Raw genomic sequence first — 12,612 nt, 5'->3', positions numbered from 1 at the left:
GGGAACTCCCGTCTGCACCCTCTCTAAAACTTCCTCATCCTTCCTTTAATGGGGCGAACAGAACTCAACACAATATTCTAAGTGTGGTCTAACCAGACCTCTATGGAGCTGCAGCATAACCTCGCAGCTCTAAACTCAATCCCCCAGCTTATGAAAGCCAACATATCAAACACATTCTTACCTTGAGGGCTTTGGCAACTTTGAGGAATCTACAGACGTGGACCCCAGCATCCCTTTGTTCCTCCACACTGCCAAGAAGCCTACCTTTAACCCTGTAATCTGCATTCAAATTCAACCTTTGAAAGCTCTCTCCTGAATATGGGAAAATAGAGCAGAATCAGGCCACTGAGCCCATTGGATCTGCTGTGCCATTGGATTACAGCTGAACTGTTTCTCACCGACATTCTCCTGCCTTCGCCAAATAATCACTGATTCCCAAATTAATGAAAAGCTTATTCAACTCTATCTTAAAGAAACTGTGCAGGAGTGTGTGTGTTTGTGTGTATGTCCATATCTGTATGTATATGTGTTGTGTGTTTAATGTGTCTGTGTATGTATGTGTGTATATCCTGAGATGATGTCCTGCCATTTTTTGGGGTAAATCCATTGAAATTGAGATCAACCCCTCACCCCCCCCCCCCCCACACACCTCTACGTCTGTCCCTGTTTAGTTTATAGTTATACAATGCCACCTTCTGCTAGCCTCCCCATGCCTTTGCACTAGTGTCAGTTTTTTTTTTGTTTCTTTCAGAGGACATCAAATACTGTCAATCTTTCACATTGCATGGCTGTTTAGTTTTTTCAAATAACGTCTTTGGAAGCACAGAACAGTTTCGTCTGATACCTAACGATATCGTTCCTGAGATATTACCACCACCACTGTGTCCATTTCAGGATTTTCAATCTTTTCTCATTTATAATTTGTAGGAGTATATTATAAAACATGTCAAGATAATGAACGTGAAATACATTCATTGCATTGACTTACAATTTGTTCCGTAAATCTTGCTTGGATGCATTTGCGATGGAAATACACTTTAATTTGCGCACTCTGTGTCATGAATAATCTTCAAAGACAAATCACTTCCACATTGCAGAGTGACCATAGACATAACTTTACATGAACATTCTCCACTCTAAGGATCCTCAGTACGAATACAATCCTCCATATACCAAACTGTGTATGTGTGAGTGTGCAGATGGTTCTGTCAGTTTGGATGGCGCTCTGAGCTGCCTCCCTTCCACTCCCTCCCAGACTGAATCCCCTAATGGTTGTCACCCTGCGGTGCTGTCAACGCAGAGGAGTGTGAAGGCCAGCAGAGAGGGACATTGCATCACTTTAAACACCAGAGAGGCTGACAGATCCGCTGTGCAAATGGACACACAGATACACACAGAGACAAATAGAGGCAGGCAGACAAAATGCAGAGATGAAAACAGACACGCAAATACACAAAGAGACAAATACTGACACACAGAGATGAATACAGATGCACAGGCGCACACAGAGACGTGCAGCGACACACAGAAACAAATACAGGCACACAGATACACACAGAGACAAATACAGACAGGAAGATACACAACAGAGATGAATACAGGCACGCAGATACAGAGATGAATACAGACACGCAGATACCCAGAGACGAATATTGACATGCAGATACACACAAAGACGAATAGACTCACACAGGTGCCCACAGGGATGAATACAGACGCTAGGATACGCACAGAGATGAACACAGACACACAGATAAACACAGAGGCAAACACAGACCCACAGATACACACAGAGACGAATACAGACACACAGATACTCACACATGAACACAGGCATGCAGATAGACATTAAGACGAATGCAAACACGCAGATGCACCCAGAGACAGATGCAGACACGCAGATACACACAGAGACACGCAGATCGACAGAGAGACGGATAGAGAGACGCAGATGCACGTAAGATGAATACAGACACGCAGATACAAACAGAGACAAACACAAACACACAGATACACACAGAGACGAATAGAGTCACACAGCTGCCCACAGAGACGAATAAAAACACACGGATACACAAAGAGATGAAAACAGACACACAGATACACACAGAGACAAACACAGATACGCAGACACACATACAGACTCGCAGATACACACGGAGACAAATTTAATGACACACACAGATGGATACAGGCAGGGAGATGCATATAGAGATGAATGCAGACACGCAAATGTACACAGAGACGAATACATACACACAGATACACAGAAATACAAATATAGACACGCAGATACACAGAAGGGCAAATATAGACACGCGGTTACACACAGAGATGAATAAAGTCACACTGATACCAACAGAGATGAATACAAATACACGTATACACACAGAGTTGAATACAGATGAACTGATATACACAGAGACAAAAACAGGCGCGCTGATACACACAGAGATACGCAGATGCACACAGAGACGAATAGAGACACACAGATACACGCAGAGATGGATACAGATACGCGGATACACACAGAGTTGAATATAGACAGTCTGGTACACGCAGAGATGAAAACAGACATGCAGCTGCACACAGACATAAATATAGGAATGCAGATATGCACAGAGACAAATACAGACATGCAAATACACACAGAGACAAATACAGACATGCAGATGCACACAGCGATGAATGCAGAAACGCGGATACACACAGTGAAAAAATAAGACATGCAGAGACACACAGAGATGAATATAGATGCACAGACACACACGGAGACTGATGCAATAGCACATATACAGAAACACATAGACAAATTCCTGAAGAAGGGCTCATGCCCTAAACATCGATTCTCCTGCTCCTTGGATGCTGCCTGACTTGCTGCGCTTTTCCAGCCACACATTTTCAGCACACATAGACAAATGGCGATACACAGATGCACATGCACACACAGATACCCATTCATCAATACAGACGCACTACACCCAGTGCCACACTGACGTTTAAATAGACATTGGGAATCTGCCAGTGTTTACTTTTCACGTGGTGACTTTCTCAATATTTCACTAACTCTGTGTGTCTCCTGTCAACCTTTCTGCTGTTCCATAGATAATTCTCTGCATTCTCTCTATAGCTTCCGCCTCTTTCCTTTAATGAGGTGACTTGAACAAGGTATTACAAGTGTGGTGTTATGACACGGCGATGAACCCTTCTGCTAATTAAACCAAACACTCAGAAAAGCTCACCTCGCTCATAATCTGTTAAAGTCGAGTGACAGAGAGCTCGCGAATTCCACTACTTAACAGGAAATAATATCAATGTATTCCTTAATTCTAAAAGTGAACATTGAATAACAACAGTTTTTTCCCAACTCAAAGCTTCCCCTTCTCTGAACTGTTTGTTATCTTTCTCCACCTTTAACAATATAATCATTCAATTAAAAAAAAACTGTATTACAATTACTTAAACCAGACAGTGGCTTTAGTCTCCAATGCCCTCCTTCTTTCAACTGAATATCTCCCTGGGTCATGTTCTGTCTTTTAATGCAAGGATATTTCGTTCAAAAAATGAATCTTACACAGAGAATGTTGTCCTTGGCAGATTCTCACGATGGTAGTTTACTCTCTTTCTAACTTCCAAAATGCGTGCCTCTTCATTCCCTCAACATCAGCTCATCTCCTTGGTTTGATGTTGGCAAAACAATAAATTTAAAATTTATTACAGTGGGACATTATTTAAACTTGGTTGTTTAAATTCGAATAGTTGTTAAAAGAGCAACCAGAGCTCAACGTATCTGTTTCAGGGCCAGATGTCACATAGTTTCAGTCCAGTAAACTCTGAAAATATTAGCTAGTCATATGACAAGTACTTGCAAGCTCTCAATGCAGAACAACATTCAACTTTATCACAGTGCGTTAAACAGTGGGATTATAGAGCTGTAGCATAACCTCACAGCTCTGAAACTGATCTCCCCGGCTGTGAAAGCGAACACATCATATGCTTTATAAACAACAGCACCAAACTGGATGGCAACTTTGAGGATCTATCGACATAGACCCAAGATCCCACTGTTCCAGGTTTATCTCGATCTGTCACTCATCAGCTCAGTTATGTCAATGTCCTGTTGTAACCTAGAACAGCCCTCCACACTAACCACCAACTCCACCAATGTTCGTGACATCAGCGAACCTATGAATCCACCCTTCCAATTCATCATCTACTCTCTTATTAAAAACATCACAAAGAACAGAGGTCCCGGAACAGATCACCAAGTTAGTCACCAAGCTCCAGGCGGGATCTGTTCGATCTACCACCACCTTCTGTCTTCTGTGGGCCAGCCAATTCTCCATCCAGACATCCAGATCTTCCTGTAAGCCACGCCTCCTTATCTTGTGAATGAGCCTACCGTGGGTAACTTTACCAAACGCCTTGTTAAAATGCATATATAACACATCCACTGCTCTAATTCATCAACGTGTTTTGTCACATCCTTAAGGAATTCAATAAGATTTATGAGGCATGACGTGCTCCTCACAAAGCCATGTTGACTGTCTCTAATCATTTATAATTTTTCAAGTATTCATAAATCCTGTCTCTCAAATCCTCTCCAATACTTTGCCCGTCACTGGTGTAAGACTGGTTAGCCAATACTTCCCAGGATTATCCCTATTCCCTTTCTTGAACCAGGCATGAACTTTTGCCAGCCTCCTGACATCTGGCACGACTCCAGTGGACAGTGAGGATGCAAAAGATCATCGCAAAATGCGCAGCAATCTCTTCTCACTTCCTATAGTATCATAGGGCATAGCCTGTTTGGCCAAATAAATTTATCTATCCGTGTGTTTCTCAAATTTTTCAACACATCCTCCTGTTCTAGCATATTCGCCTGTTTCATGCTGTCCTCAGAAACGTCAAGGTCTCTCTCATTAGTGAATACTGAGGCTAATATTCATTAAGAACTTCCGTTACCTCCTCCGACTCCTCGCGTAAGTTCCCTCCACTATCCCTGATCGTCCTACCCTCACTCTGGCAAATCCTCTTGTTTCTCATTTAAGTGTAGTACGTCTTAGGTTTTACCTTAATTCTACCCACCAAGCCTTTATCATGAACACTTTTATCTCTCCTCAGTTCATTCTTCATTTCCACCCTGGTTACCGTGCAACCTTCTAGGGCACTGCTTAACCCTTGCCTCCTCAACCTTATGTAAGCTTCATCCTACCTCTTGATTAGATGTTCTAAAGCGCCTGGCACAATGAAGATATGGAGCTGTAAATGGATGGGAGTTGCACATCCTGTCACTTGCAGCATGGGCTGCAAGTTTCCCAACAGTGTGCAGTGATCAAACACAGTATTACTGATCAATGCACTCGGATGGTGGACACAGCTCTACATGCTGGAAGGGTAACTTCTCCAGGTTTACAGAGTTATTCACTGCACAGCCCCCCGTGGACTGATGTGGTCTGCACAGTCTGTACAGATTGCTGGTTTGTATTTAGCACTACACTAGCCTCATCTGCACAGTGCTTCACCCTGAATATATATCTCTTCTGGATTATATTATCTGATTCTGTGAGGTGGAGTTGGTATCGGGCATAACTGACCATTTGAGCTGATCTGTCAGCATATTTATTTGATGTTCTTACTCTTATTATTGGAGCCGTCAGCATCTGACTCCTCCGGCTAATCCCATTTCTCTGAGAAGAACCGTGTTTATTCAACTTGTTGATCAAGTAATCATCCAAATATAACACGAGTATCTGTCTTTCTGCACCTTAACCTGACCGTTGGTGCTAATATTCCTGAATCCCCGGGGATGTAATTATGAAGTTCAGAAACAACATGCAAAGTGCACGGCTCATGCTCTTGTATCCATCACGGCTGTGGATCCCATTTGGATCCTTAATGTATCAAGAGCTGGCACTGTGAAGCTCAGAAACAATGAAATGGTGTGTCTCGGGCTTTTCACTGCCTGGTGTGTCCCATGTTGTGCTCCATGAACAGTGGAGTGTGTGTTGGGCTGTTGCTCACTTCCCCATGTGTACTATGTAGTGGTCCATGGACAGTGGAGTGTGTGTTGGGCTGTTGTTCACTTCCTGGTGTGTCCCATGTACTGCTCCTTGGTGGGCAGGGGGTCTCAGCAGCTTTGAGACACGTCTTTAAATCTTGGTCTGTGCCTGTTCACTGAACATCTGTGTTTGTCCCTCTCAGCTGATCATGCGGTCAATTACACGAGGAAGCCCCTCAAGTACTATTGTTAATTACCGGGCATCAAACGTGGAACTGAGGGACTCCGGACTGACTCCTGTTATTGGAAAGTTAGTGGAGCTGTTGGGAATGTTTTATTGGAGGTTGTGCTGTGACCTACTTCAGACATTCAAGAAGACCTGAGGATTTGGGGACACAACTGTGGATAGAGCATGGGGACGATAGTAAAAGCATCTGGGTCTGTAACATGAACAACAAATGGAGCAGAGGCTGCAGAGAGGGGAATCTCTGCAACCACGCAATGCGTGTGTCTGGGGAAAGGGATCTGCTGGATCCACCCCGGGGTTTTCCAGGAACAGCTTCCCAAGCTCCACCTAACCAAGGAGCAGAGTGTGAGGGGGCCCTGACTGAACAAGGAGCTGGTCACAGAGCGGTGTCACCTCCTTCAACACGACCTGCAGCTTCATATCAGGGGGAGGACCGTGCTACCAGTGGTTTTTGGGTCAGAGTTTCATTCAGCTTCTATGTTCCAGAAGGTTCCAGGCAGGACTGGGTGACAGCTCCATCATGTCTCCGATCTCAACATCAGTGTCATCATTCAGTGACGGAGGATCTATATGGTGGATGAGAGCAATAGGCCCGCTGGGAACATCAGGCAGCAGACAATCAGGGTGATGGAGCAACACATGCCATGTCTTGCACGGCTCAAATAAATCCTTCAGTACACACGGTATCACTAAGTCCTGTAATCCCTCTGTATTTCAGTAACATACTGCTTGCCGTTCTTCCTGGAAGAAAATTACAGGTTATGTATGACGTTAAATCCCACCTGCCAAACTTTTATCCATTCATTAACTTGTCCATATCCATTTACAGACTCTACAACTTCCATTGATAATTTATTTTCCTGCTTATATTATTTCCATTGGCAAACTTAGTTACAGTACATTTGTTCCACTTCTCTAGATCATTGATATAGATGGTAAATAGCTGAGGACTCTGCACTGGTCACTGTGTGACCCTACTGGTTACATTCGTTTAAACTGATTAAATCTGATTTATCCGGAGTGCCTGCTTTCTGTCAATTAACCAGCCCTCCCCTATTCCTGTGTAACACGTTTGAAAGGCTGAAGAAAGACCAGGAACATCAGTCAGCAATCCAGCTCCTCTAGCCTGCTCCACCATTGAATACAATCATGGCTGATGTCAGCATGCTCCACCATTGAAAACAATCATGGCTGATATCAGCCTGCTCCACCATTGAATATAATCATTTCAGATGTCAGCCTGCTCCATTATTGAATACAATCATGGCTGATGGCAGCCGGCTCCATTATCTCATCACTGTTCTAATTCCTCTCCACTTATCCTAAAACTCTGATCTCTTGCTGTAGGTTGCCCCACATGAGGAAATACCCAATGCATGTCGACATTATCAATCACCTTTCGCATTGTCCAATCCTCAGTGACATCTCCTCCCATTTTTCTAAACTCCAGAGAGTATAGGCCTGAACTGCTCAATCTCTCTTCAGAGGAAAAACTCCTTATCTCTGGAATCAGTCTAGTAAACCTCTTCTGAACTGCCTCCATGGTAATTACATCCCTCCTGCAGTCAGGACACCAAAACTATACACAGTACTCAATTGCGATCTCACAAATGCCTGGCATTATTGCAGCAGTACCTCCCTCGCTTTATAGTATATTCTTTCAGAAATAAATACCAAATTTGCAGTTGCCTTTCTCATTATCTGCTACACCTGCATCTGTGTCTTTTGGGATATGGATGAGTATACCAGATCCCTCTGTACCTAAGCACTCTGTAGTTTCCCTCTGTTTGGATAGTAAGTTGCCTTTCTGTTACACTGACCAAAACGGCCGCATACTTTTCATTGTTTCATTTCATCTGCAACCTATCCTTAACCATTCATTACAATTTCTCAACTGAGTCAGTGCCTTCTGAAAAACTGATTATAGCATGTCCATCCCCTCAAATAGGTGATAGTATTTATTGCTAATAGTTGGGGCCTGGAGACTGAGCCCTATGGTATTGTTGGAAAGAGAAAATGAACCAGTTATTCCAACTCACTGCAATTCTTTGTTTCGCCAAGCCTACATCCAAGCGAATAAATTACTTCTAACCATATGCAATCTTATTCTGCAGATTAATCTTTTGTGCACACCTTATTCAATGTCTTCTGCAAGTCCTGATTTTACATCTCCAGGATCCTAATTATGCAGCTTGCTTGTCATATTCTTAAAGACTCAAATAAATAATGAAAATATGATTCATCCTTTGTAAAATTATGTTGATTCTGATGGATTGTGGCTTCACTTTGTAAATGTCCTTTCATTAATTCCTGAATAATCGATTTTAATAATTTTCTTAAATTCCAGCAGTTTTCTCACTACTTTATATTCCATCGTGAATGTGGTAAGCTTGTAGTCTCACGTCTATATATTCTCTTCATTCCCTCCAATCCTGTATAATTGACACATGGTGTGAAATGATCTACTCTGGTTGCTGTGTAAGAAGCATGAGTGGCTGAATGGACTCATTCTCTTCCCTGTGCACAAAATCAATGGGCTGATGTCAAAACAAAATCAAAACACAACATAGATTAAACCGAGCTGAACCAAGGCAAATTAACTTAAATTAAATAAAGTTACAACATCCAGCACAATCCTACCAAAGCTCCCCATCACCGCTAACATGAGTTGCCATAACGGTATTTGTTCAGAATTCTTCCTCTCAGAGCCCTCACTGTTACACAAATGTCCTGGCCAATATAGCTAATAAAACCATGTGTATATGGTTGAAATAGGGCCGCCACGTCCTATGACAATGTTCATTTCTTTGGTGCCCATACTCATAAGGAAGTCGAGGGGAATGGGCTCCATAACTAGCCTACACCACGATCAGAGTCCTGGGAGGTTTCCTGGAACCCAGTTTATCAGAATGTTCTTCCTCGCACAAAATGAAAGAATACTAAACAATTTATTCCCTTGCAAGTCCAAAGAGGGAAGATTCAGCGAACACAAGAGGAGGGGCACCGGATTTGCCTTGACCTTGGTTCCCAAAACCCCTTCCAAAACACTTGCTATAGTGCACCAATACCTACGAAGCTTGTGGCATGATCACAAGCAATACGTAAGTGTACCAACATCTATTGTACATTTGGGGCACATTGGGGACTCTCCTGTCTTAAGTTTGACAGGCTACTCGGGTGTCAATTAAACCCTGTGGAGTACCTTCAACTGCATAGCCTCCGTCCTATTGCAAATTGAAGTCTTCCTTACGGTTTCCCAAATATCTTCCCACTCGTCTGGTGAGATCTCCACCCACAGTTCCTGAGCCCAGATTCCATACAGCCGCTCTATATCATTTGAGACACTACCTCTTAATAAATGATAGAGGGTGTTGACCGAGAGACCACCTGTGGACGAAGCACTCTTCCCTCCATTTCCGACCTATGGGGACTAACCATTAATGGAGTCTTTTTTTCTGTCTAAAATTCCTCATCTGAAATTAACGAAAGTGGCTCATCCAAGATAACTCATATTTCTGGCTCAGCTGCTCTAAAACCACCATGACCATCACGTCAAATAATTCTCCGAAACAGGAAACTCCTCTGGACTCTCAGAGCCGAAAGCCATAATCCATCAATCCCAGCTGGGATCCTACCAATCCTACAATGGGAGTCAAAGGGGAAGATTATTTTTGTAAATTGCCCTCAATTTGTCGCATCATTTTCCAGGCTTTAACTATTTTAAGGACAATTTGATTTCTGTAATGGTCCATAACAGTTCTCGTCTTGCCCACGAACAACAGATTAATGAGGGAACATTTTGCCTGGGATGCCTCAATGTCCAGCCAAACTAATAACAGGTCTTTGCAAGCTCAATCAGCCATATCCGATTGCAGGGAACCTCGTTGATATTTCTTAAAGTCCAGAAAATTCACACCCTTCATCTCCCGCAGAAGTTGCAATTTGGCGAGCTTCATAAGAGGCCACCTGTGGTGCCAGATAAACAAGCTTAACCAACTGTAAAGCCTCCATAGAACCGACCTGGAGAGCATCAAAAGGACCATTCACATGGGATAGAAGAAACGAGGAAGTGCATTCATTTTATCCGGAGGTATTGTACCCAACCAGGATATTGGAATATCTTCCCAGAGCCGAAGGTCCTGTCTTATCTTCTCGAGCACTTGCACGAAGTTAGCTTTATATAATTGACTGAAGGCCGGTGTGGTAAAAATGCCTAAATAGAGGAGGCCTTGTTGTGACCATCTGAAAGTAATCGGATTGCACCCCCCATGATCAGGTACTCGAATAACACCCCAACAGGCATGGCGTCCGATTTCATAAAATTGATGTTATACTCCGAGATAGATTCAAATAAATCAATCACTTCTTTAAAACAGGTCAAAGATATCATCAGGTTAGTTAGAGAGTGAAGAACGTCAAATATGTAAGGATGATGTCATGACTTCCTGACCCTCCCACCCGTTCAGTTATATTGGGACCCCTGTGGGTGGCCTCTGCCAACGGCTCAATCACCAATACAAATAATAATGGCGAAAGGGGCACCTCTGCCGATGCTAACATTATACCAGTAGACCTTATACCATTAGTGAGAACTCCTGTCACTGTTGCGTCACTATATAATTCTGCCATCCAACAGGCAAAGACACCTCCAAGGCAAAACAGTTCCAAGACATAAAAGAGGTACGGTCACTACACCCAAGCAAATGCTTTCTCTGCATCCAGCGAGACTACCAAGCCTGGAATTGACCTTGCTGGCACACCTGAACCATATTTTGCACTCTCCTAATATTAATAGGGGACCTGTGACTCCTAATAAAACGTGTCTGGTCCCTTTTCACAATGAAGGACAATATCTTCTCCAGCCTCAACGCTAGAATTTTCAACAAAATTTTAAATTCCACGTTTAATAACTGTATAGGCCTAAGGAATAGGCAATCCTCTGGGGCTTTCCCTCCTTGAGAATAAGAGAAATGTTTGCTTCTCTCTGAGAGGATGGGAGGCAGCCCTGACCACAAGTATAATTAAATATATCCAACATTGGCCCAGCCATCATGTCTATGAACTCCTAATAAATCTCACTCCACAAGCCGTCTGGCCAATCGGTTTGCCACTCTGGAGCAGCCTTACCGCATCCTGTATCTCTTGGATGTCACGGGGCATTCAAAAGAGACTCCTGCTCTGAAGTTATACCTGGAAGCTCTACACGGGTGTATCCATTGCTGAAGTGCACTGCTGGTTGTGATCCTCATGATCCTTTTCCCTTAGCTATTTTCTGTTACTCACTTAAAATGGCATAGAGCAATGCTGGGGATCAAAAACCTTCGATTTTACCACAATAGGGAAGAAAGAAAGTGAATGCATAACTTTGTCTGGGGTCTGGTGCAGAGCTCAGCAGGGCTGACCGACTGGACACCACCATCTTGGATCTCACCCGAATAATCACTGTTAACACACTTTTTTTGAAATGGTTTGAAGATGTTTCTTGTAGGGGGAGACAATGGTGAACTATTGGATGTGCTACAGTTAGATATTCAGGTGGCTGTTTAAGGTTCAGAAAGTGAATAGTAAATAAAATTGAACCAACGTGGTTCAGGGGCGACTTTGGGAAACGGAAAGGTAAAAGTGAAGTTGGCCTTCAGTTAACGGAAATTGGAATATCGAAGTAAAGGCGTTCTGCACAGACTGCATGCAGTGTGGATGGGATTATACCTGTGTTCTGTACTGTTTCAAAGAATGAGAGGTGATCTCAGGGAAACTTAGAAAATTCACCCACAGCAGACTGACTAATACAGGGGCATGGAGAAGTGCAGCAGGCAATGTTAGGGGAAACCCAAGATGTTCTACAAAAACAAGCTGAACAGAATAACCAGGAAAAAATTAGGACCCATATCGAAACCAATGGGGTAATCAGTATGTGAAACCGGGGAACATTGATAGACTGTGACATGGGAGTTTCACATCTGTTTTATTTGAGAAAGGGAGATGCAGGTACAGAATTCAAGAAGATGGACTGGGAAGTGCTCGAGCAGATTTATATAAGATGCAAGTTGGGATTAATGGTTTTGGATGATGTAAAGTCCAGATGAGTTGTATCGCAGGATGCTGTTGGAGAAAAGAGAGGAAATGTCCTGACCTAAATGTTTTAGTCGAATATGACCACACAACGGAGCTGCTAGAGGACTAGAAAACAGCTATGTGGTCCCAAGTCACTGGGAAGGTGGTAGCGATACACCAGTGTCTGGTGGTATACCACAGCGAGAAGTGTAATGTATCTAATTACTTGTGGTATTCATAAATGATGTAAATATTAATGTGGAGGGGGTGGTGGGGGGTGGGGGTTGGGCGTAATATGTAATTTTGTGTT

The sequence above is a fragment of the Chiloscyllium punctatum genome, chromosome 33 (assembly GCF_047496795.1).
Source record: "Chiloscyllium punctatum isolate Juve2018m chromosome 33, sChiPun1.3, whole genome shotgun sequence".
Taxonomy (NCBI): domain Eukaryota; kingdom Metazoa; phylum Chordata; class Chondrichthyes; order Orectolobiformes; family Hemiscylliidae; genus Chiloscyllium; species Chiloscyllium punctatum.
Note: the sequence above shows the minus strand (reverse complement) of the source record.